We start from the raw sequence: 16,698 nt of genomic DNA on the forward strand, positions 1-16,698 counted from the left end.
ACAGATACAAAACAACTGTCACCTGAAGCCGGAGTCAGCGGATTTGACGGCTTACCTCACCTTACCTTCAGCACTTTGTTTACAGTTGATTTAAATGGTGAAACTATGACAAAAATAAAACCAAAAAAGCTCTCTGACACATGTCCATGCAATTCTTATATAAACACAATAAATAAATCCTATTATGCAAATGATTCCCTCTATTAGATGTAGCACTAGTAGCAGCCTGAAGTTTTCTCTAAATATACCCCCACCTCTCTGTTGTTCTTTCTGGAGTTGCATGAACTTCTGTCGAAAGCAATCACAACTGCAATAGATACAAATCCAAATGAAGCACATCAATCAAACCGCCTGCTCCTCTTTCTACCTCTCCCACCCAGCTCCCACCAGCAGAGAAAACAGCTGCGGTTGAAGTGGAGCTAAAATGGGAAAGTTTGCTTTCCATTAGAGTTGGGTTTCCTTCGGAGAGCAGGCGGGTGTGTGTGCAGAGAAGCAGGGAGAGGTGGGCAGGTGTGTCTGGCTGTGCTGGCGAGGTTCAGTTTCCTAGTTACCTTTGCTACACTTCAGCTAATCATCTAACTCAGTGGTCGGTCCACCCGGCAGGAGCCTCAAATACCTCGTTCCTCCCTCCGCCCTCCCCATGTTGGCCTCAATTAGTGGGGAATTAAAGTCCTGCTTCATGGATGGGATTCATGGGGGACGCCGCTCCTTAATTACAGCAGCTCTCCATGTGCTGCTGGGGACTGATTGCAAGGCAAGACATCCCCCAACCCAGCACCACCCCATCCCTTTTTGGGGGTGTCTGGAACACAGTGTTGTTGAAATCAGCAGGCAGATGCAGATTAGTTATTCAGCTGATACAATGGCGCAGAGCTACAAGTGTCACTGTCATTTTTTTTCAATTTCTTATCCTGCTGCCTAAAACAAGCCAAGGGATAGAAGAGTATTTTCTCATTTCTCATGCAGAAACAGTCAACAGCACAGCTGTGGAGGAAGTTTTGTTTTGCGGTTTTGTCTTTGTTTGTTTTTACCATGCTTGCAAAAAATAGTTAACAGAGGCTTGGATATTTTTTTCCCTCACCTTCACTTGGTTTAATTTTCTGTGTTTTTTGCATTGTAATGGTAGAAATGTATTCAATATTTCATACCATATGCCACATAGGTTTCCTCTTTAAAAGTGGCATAACTTGTTTTCCTTTCATGATTATTTTAATCTTTTCTAATCAGTTTGTTAATCATACTGTCTATTATTACAGACTACTCTTCTTTTTGTCCTCAATGGGAAACCCCACAGGAATTCAGATTTTGGGTACTGGTTGCCACCCCTGTTGCTAGGCAGGTCAAATGCCGATCATATTTATGCAGGAGGTTCCCGACAAGACCCCAATTTTAGGTTTGAACATGTTTGCTACTTAAAATAAAGACTTGTCTTTGCTATTGCATGTGTTTTCAATGACAGACAGGGGTTTTCATGAAGAAGGAAGAATGGAAGGACATTTTAGTCTACAACCAGTCCAAACGCACATTATGTTGACACTGATGTTCATCTGAACTCGCCATGTCTAATGAGATGTTGGCACGTCATGCTTCAGCCCGAAGTGCCAAACCAACTGGTGTAGTCCAGAGTGCACATCTCATCTCATCTGGCCTGGAAAGGTACTTTGACAAGAACACAAAATCCAGCTTAACGCAAGTGCTTGCCATACGCTTTAAAATGCACTATGTCACTTTAATAATCCTTAGTAATTGCCTCTTGCTCCAAACCAAAATCCTTGTTGTGTTTAATCAGTTATCAGCTCAATCAGCTGCTTGATTACTTGACATACTTCATCAGATTCAAAAGATAATGGAAATAGTAAAATCTGGGGTATTGGTCCAAACATCTCCTCCTCATTGATCATTTCTATACCTTTTGTGTTGTATGTGGGTATGTTGGCCGAAGTGGCTGCAGCATTCTAGATGATGTTTATGTTTGTCTATATATGTTGTCTTGGCACTTAATAAAAGTAGAGACAAAAGAAAGAGAATACTTATAACCATGTGATTAAATTTGACTCTGGAATATGCTTTTCATCTCATGTCTGCAATGGGAAACAAATGCACACATCCAAAACTTCATTTACTCCAGCAATAGCTTTACACTATATTTTCCATTGACTGTGTTGCCACAAATGGATGCTGAAGAGCACAGTATCCGGAAACGAAGCATCGACTGAACCTACACTCGCGTCCTCTCGGGGCCTCGAGCCTCTGATGGTTTGATGTGCATTCTTTATTTGGGAGGGCATAAAATTACACAGCCTGTTTCCACAACCCACATGTCAATGTGCCTTTTTGCGAAAAGGTTGGAATAATTGCTCTTTGTCTTTGCACCTGTGTGATACCGAAAAGCCAGAAAACCCTCCTTGAAAAAGCCCATAAGGGCCACTTGTGGCATGGGAGCAGCGGCGGGCTGAAGTGGCTGCAATATTCTGGAATTAGAAACGATAGCTGAATACTCAGGGAGGCAAGTGGGTACACATCTCCTTATGTTATTTTTACATTTCATTTCAAAATGCCACAGGGAGAAGAGTGAAAAGGAGGCATCTATAAAATGTGTCATTTTAATTTTGCTGCTACAGTTAGCATACACCTTACATCAGGTCTGAATGTACAAAATATGAGCAAGATATGAAGCTAAATAGCAACTAACCTCATTTGCGTTGTCTTTGTGCAAGAAATGACAGCCTTCAGCATTTGTATTCTGAGGTCGTGTTTTCCTGTCACAGCACAGATTCCCTTTGAATAGAATAGCCTTTGGTGAATTAAGTGCTATTTCAAAGGAGAGGCTCAGCCCTGGCCTCATAAACAGCAGACGGCCTATTTCTCTTTCACTGGGAAACCACATGCAGACTGTATCCACTGCGTGGCTCTGACAAATGTCACCAGACTACCTTTCACAATGGATTTTGCACTTGTATCAATAGTTAGGGAGGTTTCATAAATCAGAAGAGGCAAGTTTTTCCCAGTCTTCTCCGAGCTTAGATTTACAGTGCTGTCAATGATGGCATGACAAATGAGGGCCATTGTCAAAAAGGAAAAGAAAACCTAAAGATGGATATACACTAAAACAAGAGGGAGGGGGCGGAGAGAACATTCGGGTTGAAAGGCGGCGGTCGAGACAGCTCCAGCTAATTTGAGCTTTTATTGTTGTTGTTGCTTTCTTTAACCTATACTGACCCTGGCTTGAATGCACATTGGCATGATTGGATTCATGTCAGAGAAAATAATGTAGGGTAGATGTGTGTATACATGTAGAGCGTGTGACTGTGTTTATATGCAAGTCTGCGTACATGTGTGAATCATCCTCACAGATGAGTGATGGACAGGAAAAGGCAAGACAAACAACATCTGCTCTGTGACTGTAAGCACAGCAATACATCAAAGGTAGGAATAAATGTAATAACTAATTGTGGGTGTGTGTGCAGCATATTGTCGCAGATACTAACTCTAGTTTATGGCGTGTCAATCAGGAAATAATTCAAGAGAAACATGAATGGCAAATGAGGATATAGACTGAATATTAAGTGAAAGTGTGGGGAGATGGAAACTTTTTCACTCAGAGCTGATGGAGACTCCACGCTGACACCATCTTTTGTCAAAACCTATATTACCTTTTTTTACGGCAAGCTTATTAGTTGACAATTGCTTATTTCCATATCCAGCAGATACAGAGGCACATTAGCATTCATTTGAAGTTGTGTTTCAGGCTGTCTGATAAATGTAAGTCCAATATTTATTCCTCTTTCAGTTCAGTTTATGGCCTCACCAACTCCAAAATCTGGCTTTAGTTACAAAAAAACATTCACCAGCTAATCAACAACTGTGTCTGTCTGCTATTTGGTGCTGGACAGGTAGAGTACAGTCAGTTTTTAGAGCTGGGCGTCCCAAAAACCCAAACTATGAACTGAAAGACGCTAAAATGCTGAAATGAACTGCAGAAAAGGGTGACAAATCTCTTGGGCTGTGGGATTGTCACTACAAGTGACCCCTTTTACATTACACATATTCATTTAATCCATTGTTAGAAAAGAAATACATTTCCCCAAAATGTTATTTCTCTGCCTCTGGCGCAAGTTTAACATTTGCATGCATGTTCAAGCAAATAAAACTGTAGCGATGTCTTTATTTAATGTTAATGTTTAATGGAACTTTCTACTTAACATACGCATGCTGCATGTTTAGCTTTATCCCATTTTCTCAGGTTTCTTCATTTAATATTCTGGGTCTTTCTTTTAATGTTTCTATTTTGTAAAACAAAGGCTGCTACAAGTTATCAGTTTTTGCCTTCATTTTCAAGCTTTTTTTAGTTTAGTAGGTTGTAAGTTTCAGTGGTTAAATGACTGAACTTGAACAATAACAAACATTCGATCCAGTTTCTATTAGCAGCTCTCTCTTCAGTACTCAACTTCAGTAATGTTCAGCGGTTTAGTGGGATCTGCAGGTCACACAGATATGTGTGCATTTTCATTTTGAGGTGTTAGTTGATAGCCACCTTTGTACTGGTCAGATATGAGGTCATTAGCAGGCCCGAGTTGTTAATGGCAGCCTGAAGGTCTCCAATGTCTTGATGGATGTAACCATGGCAAAGACGATGACAGGAAAATTACAGCTCATGCAGGTTTGAGCTATCTTAATGTATAATCAAAAAATATATAGTAAGGTTACAGAAACCCATGTTTCAACAAGGAAACACTGTAGAGGTCCCAGTACTGGCCACTGTTTGACTGACAAGTGATGTCTGGGTAGAGCACAAAAGTCACCTCACAGCAAGTGAGTACTACAGATAGTGACACAAAAAAACTATAGACGCACATGGACAGTATACGTTTAAGCTTAGTGAGGGAGCAAGTGAGTGAATTACTTGATTCATTGATCCATGACATATCCGTCTAAACACACCTTTGCACAAAAGACACAAAGACTTGGGCGCAACGTCGTAAAAACGTGTTAGCAAATGGTTGCAACCAGGCGTTATGGAGCAACATTGACATTCGTTTCGATTTGTGTTTTTGGCCACCAAATGACTTTATAATATAAGTCCAATATTCACTGTCCTTTAGTTCTGATTTGGTCTCTACCAACTCCCAAGGGAAATATCTCTTTAGATTCTAAATGCTCGTCTATCACTAGCTAGTCGCTATCTTTGTACGTGTGGTTTGGTGCCGGGCAGGTAGTGTACAGTGGGTTTTTAGAGCCCTGAAAACCGCTACCTGCTATATCAGGAAACAATGCTATGAGGATGGTGAGAGTGAACCATACAAGTAAAGCTGCAGTCTCTTAAACCAAAACTATGCTGAACCGAGCGGAACGGCAGAGGTGATATCACATTATACATTGGCATTTCATTCACTGTTAATATAAAAATATTGATTATAGCAGCTTTAAAGGTCTAAGTGACTCAGATTACCAAACATAAAATCAAGGAAAATACACTGTATTCAAACAAGAAGGAGGCAGCATCCTCTGCTCTTTTCAAATCACATGTTAGAGCTTATCTTTATTATTATGGCGTTATTTGTGTGTCACATTCCTGAGAGCACAGAGGGACATTCGTGCGCACACAGTTTCACTTTTGTGAGCACACAAGGTATACTTTGAAGAGAAAATATACATTTGAGCGAACAAAAATCTGTTTGTCTTTTCTTCATGTAATTGACAGAAAGTGCAAGAATACTCAATATTGAATCTATATCTCTCAAACGTCTTTTTTTACTGGATATATACAATGTAATATCTTAAAGGAAGGCCTACTTGATACTAAAACCAAGAATGCAATTCGCCATCCAAACAAAAATCCCTCCCTTTCTCCTCGTGGATTCTAGCATCCCGATTGGATACAAAACAGCCAATCAGGATTACTTTCTCTAAGACTATGTGCTCTCAGGAATGTGACACACACATAACACCGTAATAATAACATCAGATATTAAGCTTTTTTTGTGTTCCTGTCTGTGAGTAGCAGTAAGAGTGGCTGTGTCACCTGAGTATTTGAGGTTGAACAGAGGACCGACTGGACACTACAGTGTCTCACTATTGCATCTTGAGGCAAAGCGGTATTACAAGACAGGCTAGCTGTTACAGCAAGCTAACTTAAGTAGTTATCTCTGCAACATAATAAACATACATCTTAGACGTGACGTCAGAACTGTTCAACTTCATAATCTGCTGAACAAGATGGATCATTTTTTGAATGTTTATTACACATTGCACCTTTAAACCTTATGGTATCCAGCCAATCAGATTGGGTTTTATTTGCAACGGTTTTGAGATATCCAATTCTGAAACTTCTGCTGCCACACTGATTGAGGTGAATGGGATTTTGTTTGTGCTGCTCAAAGCTTAGAAAAAATCCATTTGATTCAATTTCACCCCAATTGTATTGGGGTGGCGGCAGAAAACTCAGAAACTGATATCTTAGAACTTCAGCAGATAAAACCAAAACTATCGGCATGGCTATAGGGGTTTGGGTGACGTGAACCTTGAAAGACAGAATCCTGTTTATTACTTCAAAATGTCAGAAAAGTGTCAGAATATTCGAGAGTGCTGCCTGCCTCGTTCACAGAAAGATACACCAAGAAACAGGAACCAACATTCCACCATAATGAAATCCTGACATCTTCTTGACCATCAGCCTCAAAACAATCCTAAGGTGGCTCTTCTCACAGTGGTGTCAGACAGTAATGCCACTCTCAGTTTTGCCTGTTTGACACCCTCTGTTTAATTCTGAAAGCTGGGATGTTGAGGCTTTGGTTCTTCACACAAAAATGAGGGGAAGGGAAGCAGCGGATTTGTTAGCAGCACAAAATTAAAATGTCATTATGTATCTCTATTCTTAGCTGAGACTGCTGCAGGGATCTCCCTCATCTCTGGCTTTGTTCAGAGAAGTGGCGTGTAGTTTCACAAAAGTTCACAATTTCATGTAAATCTCAAAAGGGACTAATGTGCCAAAGTGACACCAGTTTCAACAGGATTTATTATTGTGTTCACAGAATATAGCTCACATGAATGCACGGGCAACTCCCTCTGTGAAAAGGATTATCTAGACAAGATAACAGTGAGGTATCGAGATGTCAGGCTGAGGTTTAATAATCTAAAAGTGATATTTTTGCAATGTTCTGGAGAACTGAAAGATTTTATACACACCATAAACTGGCTTGTAGTTGAAATTGACATTTTCATGTTTTCGGTTATTGAACAAATATTTGCCCCATGCAATGCAAAGGATTATGCCCTTCAAGGTACCAGCAATTGTTAGTTTTGTAATATTTTTCCTGGTGTGTGTTATTTTGATTCAGTGTGAATCCATCACACATTTAAATGTGTTCAGCAACAATGAAAGAAAATGATTCCATGATGCATGGGTGAACAAACATATTGTATTGAATATAGACTCTGTATTTGTTTTTATAATGATTTTTATTAAAATGGGCACTTGGTATAATTAGCAATGCTGTTGCAGGTCAGTCACTAATGAAAGCATTTCTTAAAAATGTCATGCAATTTCTTTCAAAGGTTTGTCGGGGCAGAAAGGAAAGCTCTTAGCTGTTGAGAGATTTTGTTGAGATGGGGCCACTGAGGAACATTGATGATTTACAGTATTTAAAATGCCCAGAACTTAGGTGATGTAAATTTAGACTACTGTCATGTATAAAAATATTACAATTTGTTTCTTACCTCTCTATTAAGTGAATGGTATTGTGAATGCATTTGCATGAGATATTGCTAAGTTAAGTTGTATATAATAGTATATTTTTTTAAATTTTGTATTAGCTTGGCTTTTAGACCATGTGTATGGAGGACTGATCCTGACAAATTCAGAAAAAATACAGAAAAATAAATAAGCATCCGATTAAATGCACAAAAAAATAAAGTAAATAAATAAATGTAGGCAGTAATTAAATATACAAGGAGACTATATAATGTATATATCTATTTAAATTAGCTTCTTTACTTATTAAGCTTTGTAATAATTACCTTATTTATTTATTGTCCATTATAATCTTCAACTTTATTTAATAATTACTTCTTTTTTAAATGTATTTATTTATGTGTGTTTTTTTAATTTTTTACGTTTTATTCTTCCGTTGCATTTTCTACCGTCCACACAGATGCTTATGCTTATTTATTTATTGAGCATTTTTTTATTTCTGTTTTTATTTCAGAATTTGTCAGGATCAGTCCTCCATACATGTGTACTAGTAATAGCAAAGTATGTAAAACATTAATTTTCCTATTGACAATATTCTCTTAACACAAGGTCTAGCTTTTAACGAGCTTCATGGAGATCTACATGCTTACTACTGAGCAAACTCTGATGAAGACTGTAGCAAAACTACTTTCTGGTTAATAAAGTAATTAAGAATAATATTCGGAAATATTATTTCATAAAACTCGTTTTGGGGCCTCACCTAAGAATTTCTGTCTGCCCAAAGGCTTTAGGACTCCTTGGGTATAGCTAATAATTACACAATTATTTACTAGTGATTAGTAAGTTAATAATTGCCAATCATTTGAAGCAGTTTTATCAGTCAGTCAGTCTCATATCAAAGTCGTGAATCCTCCGTCCAGTGACTTGGATTTAAATAGTACACACATACAGTTCCTGTGATTAAGGTGAAATTTATTAACTAACTAAAGTGAATACACAGTGAGGTTAAATATATCAAAGACATACAACAATAATGATTAAACAGTTTAAGGTGAATTTAGTTGGTCTATTGTGGAAAGAATCTGAGAGTAAGAGAACAAGGGAACGCAAGTTATATGCTCATAACTCAATTAAATTTGGCAAGGAGTTTTAGGCTCTCGGCACGCACCGTAAGTGTGCCGAGAGCAGAGAGAGAAGAGAAGAGAAGCGGAGTTGAGAGCGTGAGCTTGTGTCTGCCGTTGTGTTTTGTTGCTTGGGGCGTGTTCCCAGGGGGAGGGCTTTCAGGTCTCCTCTGAGATGCTGTGCCTTAACTTTAATATATTTTCTGTGTCTTAACTTTAATATAAGTCTATTTGCGCGTTTTAAATCAAATACCTTTCCACAATCAACTCTTGTAAAGTTCTTCATTTTAAGCATTTGATAAAAGTAAAAGGAAAGTTATTGTTAATCGTCCATAACAATTATGATAGTTATCAGTTAAAAACATTTCATAGGAGCATCTTAACTAAACTTAACTTCCAGGAGAATACTGATTGTTAAACATTCTTACGTAGAAAATGTATAAAAAAGTTATAAGAACATGGCATCAGATTCCAAACAATAAAATACAGAGTAATAGCCTACATTAAAAAGAAGGAGAGGCAATGACATGCAATACTTCTTTTGACCTCTGGGGGGGACAATGGTTCCATGAGAGGACCTGGGGATCCTCTGATTATTTACTTAGTTAACTCAATCCTTGGTTCGGGAGCTAGGAAAATTGGTTATTTAAAACAAAGCCTTAGTTACAACATAAATTAAATGCAGAAATGTCGGCGAGCATTGATGACGATTAAAAGCACTGCAAAAATAACTTATTTATGGTTCCTTCTTTCCAACATAATTTCTAACTAATAACATGGTAATAAACTACTCAAATTGAAGTGGAAAATTTTGGGATTGTCCTTCCTGGCATCTGGTTTTCATCACCAGTTTCACAACTGAGTGTGAATAGTGAGAGTGTTCTTTGATGTATGAGGTCATCTGAAAGGGGAACGTCGTTATCATGGTTACCCTGCCTTTTTGGTCTTGGGAGAGTTTAGAGTTTCCTGACCTCGGTCCGAAGACGTCCTAATAGCCTAGTTCAGGATGAGGTTAGTCTCTGGACAAGGTTAATGTCATTTTAACAGTCATGCATAGAGTCTGTTATCTCAACTTCACCAGAGGTGGTAGGTTTTATAGTCAAAACTGCCCAAACAGCACTTGGGAGTGCAGCAAACCTTTCACCCCCTCCTTTAAGGTACTTCAGCTGTCTGTTGAGGGTTGATATCTCAACCTCCCCTCCCCTCTTTCTCAAAGAGAGATTCTGGATTATTCCTTTTTGGTATAAAATAATTAAACCAACACTGGCTGGTTCACTACAAGACAGTAGGATGCAGCTAAAAGCTCTAGTAAAAGCTAATAACTGGAAGTTGTGTTAAGATCATTTTGCAAACTTCCACAGTAAAGAATGAACGCTAAAAAAGGATTTTCAGGCTGTGAGGCTGTACTAAAGGCACAGAGTAGGCTAACATGCAGATTTTTAGCAGGTATTTGCTAAATAGCACTGAACACAAAGTGCAGTTGAGGCTGTTGTGAATGTCATCAGCTTTACGGGTTTTTTGTCAAGTTTGGATAAGAAAGAATTTTGAACTGATGTTGGCACTACAGGCAAAATCAGGGTATCACCAAAGTAATTTATCCCAAGGGGGCACATGCCAATCCATCCAACAGTTTTAGAGACATTTCACCTAAAATCACAAATGTGAATCTCATGCTGACACTAATGGAAAAAGGAACATAGTGTAAATGAAGTGTAAAAAAGTAATTTTCGACATGTATACAAGGTTACAGGTTACTATTTGCTTGTTACAAAACATCTGTTCTGGTATCATGTTTTTGGGTTGACTTAAAGCAACACTCCTGGTGTGGAACAACAACTTCCACCATGCTCCTGGCACTTTTGCTACTGACATCAGTTGTTACCATCAGCTTAGGCCAGCTAATCTCATGACATATTTCAGGGAGCTCACCAAACCAGCAAGAAATTTGTTCTATTTTCTCTCCATTACCATAGAAGCAGGCTGTCAGTTTAGGCCTTTTACTTTCAGCTAGACTTGAATCCTCCTCCTCCTCCCTTCCTCCCGCCGTCCCCTAGGCTGTGTCGCGGGCGTAAAAAGAAGCCTGTTGAGCAGCCATCAGTCTGCTGGCATTTGATCAATGCCCAGGTCCCTTTGTGCTGCTAAGCGGCAGATAAAAGAGACTGTTATCAGCTCCACAGCATCAGCTGCAGATAGCTACATTGCAGTGGCAGAGCAGGCCAGTGGAGCTGAGGGGGGTGGGGTTACACTTTAGCAAAGTGTCGAAGGGGAGATTCAGGGAGGGAGGGATTGGGGGAGGGGATGGGGCAGCACACTGTAGGTCAATTCCTTGATACAAGGCTTTACAGCTGTCACAAGCCCTCTGGAGAGAAACACAAGGGGGTGGGGGTGGGGGGTGATGAGGAGTTGAGGGGAGCGACGGAGAATAAAAGAGAGGCAAAGATAACTCGGAGAAATGGTGTGCAGCCACCCTCAACCTGCAGGAGAAAGAATTGTTGTTTGGTTGAACTACGTTGACTGTGAGGCAGCAAGCATGCACAGTCCAAATCAAGCAAAAACACACACATATAGAAGCTAAAACAATATTTGCGTATAAAATGTATGCCCACGCACACCCACATTACAAGACATTTATCTATCCAAATGATGTGCCTACCTTATTATCACTAAATGAATACAACCCAAGTCACAGTTATCCCATCAAATCTCCTTTTCTGCCAACATTAACTGTCTGCAGTCCTATCAAACACTGCCCCCTCCTCTTTGAAGAGTCAATAAAGAGCATTGATTGGTACGTTTATAAGATCTCTTTTCACAAGGATGTTGTTGACAATTTTGTCAACACCCTCTTCTATTTGAAGGAGACAAATATATTCAATTTATGGCACCACTTTGACTAAAGCAAACAGAAAAACTTTATACTTGTAAACAGCCTAATGGATTGAAGTGTCCAATTCTGCAAAGCAACGGATAGTACAAATGAATGACACTGAAGAATAAAACGGATTCTGAAGCAGTGCGTGACAAGCGGAGTAATGACACAATGCTTGGAGGGCTTTCTTTTTTGATGTGGATTACTGGGAGCGACAAAGAAAACAATGGTATGACAAAAGTCTGACAAGACAGCAGGTATCAGCTGCTATTAAAGACCCTGAAGCGCAGACAGAAATAGTTTCTCACTCCCCTAATTTACTCTGGATGGGAGGCGAGGATAAAGTTTCCAAAATCGTTTCACAAGATGACGGCTTATTTAAAGAGCCGTAGGATCAAGCCGGGAAATATATAGTCAGAAAAACACAACAGAATCCAAAAATGCTCACATTCTAACAAGGGCTGATTTTACCATTAGGAAAGGTTTGCAACTGCCTGGGGCCCAGACACATTATTGATGAACAATTGTGATCATCTCTAACTGCAGTGACAAATACATTGCGTTACCTGTCATTGTTTCACAATAAAAAGCATCCCGTGTTTCAACAGTTGATTAGTGGAAATGTTTGGTTTGCACAAGCAGTTAAATTTATGAAAAATTAGTAATAGATAACAAATTTGAAAAGTTATTATCCTTTAGGATTTTCATGAAATCAAACCCCACTTTCGATACTATTTATGGTTGACATTTTTTCATTCCTGTTTAGTGTATTTACATTCGTAATTATCTCTCTATAACTTACTTTCCATTGTTGGACAGTGGCACAGTGTAAATTACCTACATACACACAAGGGATTCATAAGAAATGTTGCATGTATTAAATCCAGCGTTACTGTCTGCAGGTTTATCTCCTTAACATCAGCCAGTAAAATTTCAATTTTTATCAACTTAAATATCAAAAAGAGAAAAAAAAAAAAGTATTTTTACAAAAAGAAACATGGAAAAAACAGACAAAATTCATATTCATATTCTGAACAACAATATTACTGAGAAAGTGGCAATAATTACCTTTCCCCAATTTTAAAGTATGATATTCACAGTGGAAATTGCTAAGTCATTTTCATCCACTTAGGCAGCTTTTCTCCCTTGACAACGGGTGCAACATGACAGTTTGGGAGAATGTTTCCTCCATTTTCTAAGATCTGCTGCAATTGACTCTGCAGGAGAGCTGGAAAAGGCCCGGGGGGAGGAATAGGATGAGGTAGGAAGTAAGGACAGGTGTGTGTGTGTGTGTGTGTGTGTGTGTGTTTTGCTAGGTAGGGTAGGAGGGTCTCTAATTGGTGAAGGTCTTTCTGCTGGAGGGCAGACTGTCATGGAGCAGAAAGGCACACTCTTATATGCATCTCCCTCTTGTTTTTGTCTCCCACTTTCCTTCTGTCTCTTTTGCACCTCATATTGTCTCTGGCTGTCGTCCTTGTTGCCTGTTTTCTTCTGTGACTATTAAATGGCCTTGAGTGTCTGTCAGCAGGGAGCCTCATGCACGTTTGCTTTATTTGTCCCCATTACATAGACAATTATAGTGCAGTGACCGACATTCACAGTGCATTCACAGACTTAATGAATTAAGACTAAGTGTGGACATAAAATGCGCTCTCACTTCCCACCGTCCTTAATTCCTCAGTTGTGAAGATTCACTAAATGGAAGCAGTTTGTACCTGATGGAAGCAGTTTGAAGGCATGACAGGGAGGGTTCAGAGATAATTTTACAAGCCTGTTTAATAAGCCTCTTGTCAAAACTGTGTGCTTTATGTGTGTGTGTGTGTTCCCTTCTTACTGCCTATTGCATTGCAGATCAGTCGCTAGATGATCCACCCATGAAACAAGCAGAGGATTAAACTTACAGGAGGACGGCATCATTAATTGTGTATAGTTAAATGTTAATAGGCGTGCTGCTGCCTTTGAACACAGACGGAGGAAGGTAGTATAAAAGTGCAAGAGCAGAGAAAGGGCGAAAAGAGGGAAAGAGAAAAGAGAAGGCTCTCAGTTTTTAACCTTTATATATGCAGAGAAGGCTGACTGAAGGTGCTCTTTTTCAGCAACCTTCCTCTTCACACTCATATTTAGACCCAGGTCTGCTTCTGCTGGCAGCCCCACTGCCTAAAGGCTTTTTCAGTGATCATTATAGAGGGAAGGAAGCGCATTAATTTGTTCACTTCCCCCAAATTTAAAATTTCCCACCTTGACAGGAGATTCAATAAAACTTACTACTACCTCTAAAATTTAAGCTATCAAGCCCAACTGGTCATGCAGGCAGCTTCCTCACCTTCAACGTCACCTTCAACAACGTTAGAGTAACTTTCGGTGAACATTCAGTGACCATTGCAGGATAATGGCTAATGATAAAACATCAAGCAACAGTAGCAAACGTATAGAAAAGCTGTAAAGTCAGCAAACCGAATCAGAAATGAGTACAGCGATACTTCGAGTATGATCAATTGGGATAAAACCAGCCACCATAACTAAGTAAGGCTGTATCAGCAAAAACCCCTGTCTGAGCAAATGCATTCTTAGTTTTTGTCCTTCTGTTTAAGATGTCTTTCCATTTTAAGTTGGAGAATGTGTCATTTCTTCTATCAAAGGTTCGTCTAGCTTTGATTGTAGGTATAAGTTCCTTCCTATTTTTAGGATATAGTCTACAGCCATGCTAGCAACTCGGTGAGGCTGTTTAAGCACAGCAGTCCTTAAAGATAAATGCTAAAGTCAGCATGCTAACATGCTCACAAATACAATGCTTATACAAGAATGTGTATCACACCAACCATGTTCTTTTGCATGTTAGGGTGCAAACATTTGCTAATTAGCACATAACAAAAGGTATAGCTAGCTGAGGCTGAATGTGATTAGTTTTGGATATTTGGTCATAAACCAAATTACAGGACAAATTAAAAGTTTGACCTTTTGTGGCACTAGATGAAAAGGGACCATCAAAGTTATTATCATTTTATAATTATAATATTCAACGATTCTTCTGCTTTGCCCGACCCAATTTCTGAATTTCAAACTGTGGACTTTGCTGTCCACAGGGCTGCAGCTTGGAACAAGGTTAGAATGATCGTGTAAGAGAAGGAAAAGAGACTGGAGAAGGACATGTTGCAGGCAAAGTGAAGTCTACTGCCTTGTTTGTGTGTGTGTGTGTTTGCAGGCCACACATCAGGCGGCAGATGGCTAGTAACGTTGCCTAGGAGATTGACAGGCTTTATCGTGAGTTGGCGAGCTTCCATCCACCAGTTGTCCACCATGTGACACGGCCTGTCACACCACTTTGTCACAGTGGTAGAGAGGTTGTAACGCATGTGCAAGCGCACGCACGCACACACACACACACACACACACACACACTCCATTTCAACTTTTAGATCAGGGTGTAAGAGAGGGGGATGAAGACACAGAAAGACAGATAAAGAGTGAGAGGGGGAGAAATAGATTTCTTATTCACTGGGGAGAAAAGTGAAGTGTGTTCACAGATTTGAGGGCCATTTAGAACAAAGAGCCACATCAAAAATGAGCTGTTTTCTATTCATGAACTGAACTAGAAACTCCCAGTGTGAAGGGCAGAATAGAAAGTGCACAGCTGCCTACTGATTTAAGGGATTCTTAATTTGTAGGTCTGAAATTGTAGTCTCTCTCCCTCTCTCTCTCTTACACACACACACACACACACACACACACACACACACACACACACACACACACACACACACAAGCATAATACTAAAATACATCACAAAGCAAAATACATCAGTGAGCCCTGCCATTCCTTCTGTGCTTGCTTTTCCATATTCTTGCCAAAAGTAATTCACGATTGCCGCTAGAGAAGCGTGTTGTACATGTACATCTTAATGTTTCTGACAGCATAGCATTTTCATCCAAAAGAGCAACCCACCAAAAGTCAAGTGTTAACAACACTGTTGTGCTTGTAAATCGCTCAGTTTTAATGCCAGATACTGTAAATGTAGCGCAGCTACAAGAAGTCTTAATTCAAAAGAAAATCTGCTTTATGCTAAAGGGCAACCAAGTTTAAGTCACTATTTTAGATGGGTAGAATCATTTTCTAGCAGTACTTGGAGCTTGGACAGAAAGCTGCCTGGTGTACATGTAAACAAATGTCAAGTGTAATGATTTTCAATCGAGAAAAATAGTTTTCTCGGACAACAAACTGGTTGCTTCAGGTCGAAAGCTTGCCTTAATAAACAAATAAAGCTCAGCAGAAGTTGGAGGGTTGATGTTCGCAGGAGTCAAATTACAGCAACAAACTAGGTCAAAGATAAAGGTAGTTTTCCCTTTGATGTAGGCAGTGGTAGAAAAAACTCCACTTTCTTCACAAAATGGGATTTTAGGGGTCTGATATCACACCAAACTGGACGTGAATAGAGATGAAACAGAACCCTTATCTCCTCAGGTGGCGCTAACGTCATCATCTCTATCAGATGACGGCTGAGTATTGAATATTACCTGCCCATTTTTTTTTGGTCAGCAGGCAGTAAAATCCAATATGTCAACAACATGCGAGCAATGAAACCTCTGCAACCGTGCAATGTTTAATTTATCGTTCCAGTTCTATCAGACAGGTAGTGAATTACTTTTAAGGTTGTGGTCAGTGGTGGCATGGCACTGTATTACACAACTCAGAGAAGAGAATATTAGGAGCACCATTCATATACTATTACTATATGTTGTTTCATAACGACTTCATTAGACAGCGCAAATATTATTCACTTAAAGGACAAAACACAGGGTTTTTTCAGTCAGCTAACTTTGTATCGCAGTCTGCACCTTTCAGGGATGTAACGATTCACCGATTCAAATTGATAGATGCAGCTGCATCGATTCAGACAGCATGTATCTGGCCAAAGCTGGGACAGAATCACAGGTGGATGGATGCAGCCTTGTTAAAAACTGACAGTATGGTCTTTTATAAAATATAGCTCTTGTGCCCCCTGTCTCTGGTATTTTATGTG

Source organism: Micropterus salmoides, unplaced genomic scaffold (assembly GCF_014851395.1).
Source record: "Micropterus salmoides isolate LMB-PRFRI ecotype aquatic unplaced genomic scaffold, ASM1485139v1 Ms_hic_scaffold_6, whole genome shotgun sequence".
Taxonomy (NCBI): Eukaryota; Metazoa; Chordata; class Actinopteri; order Centrarchiformes; family Centrarchidae; genus Micropterus; species Micropterus salmoides.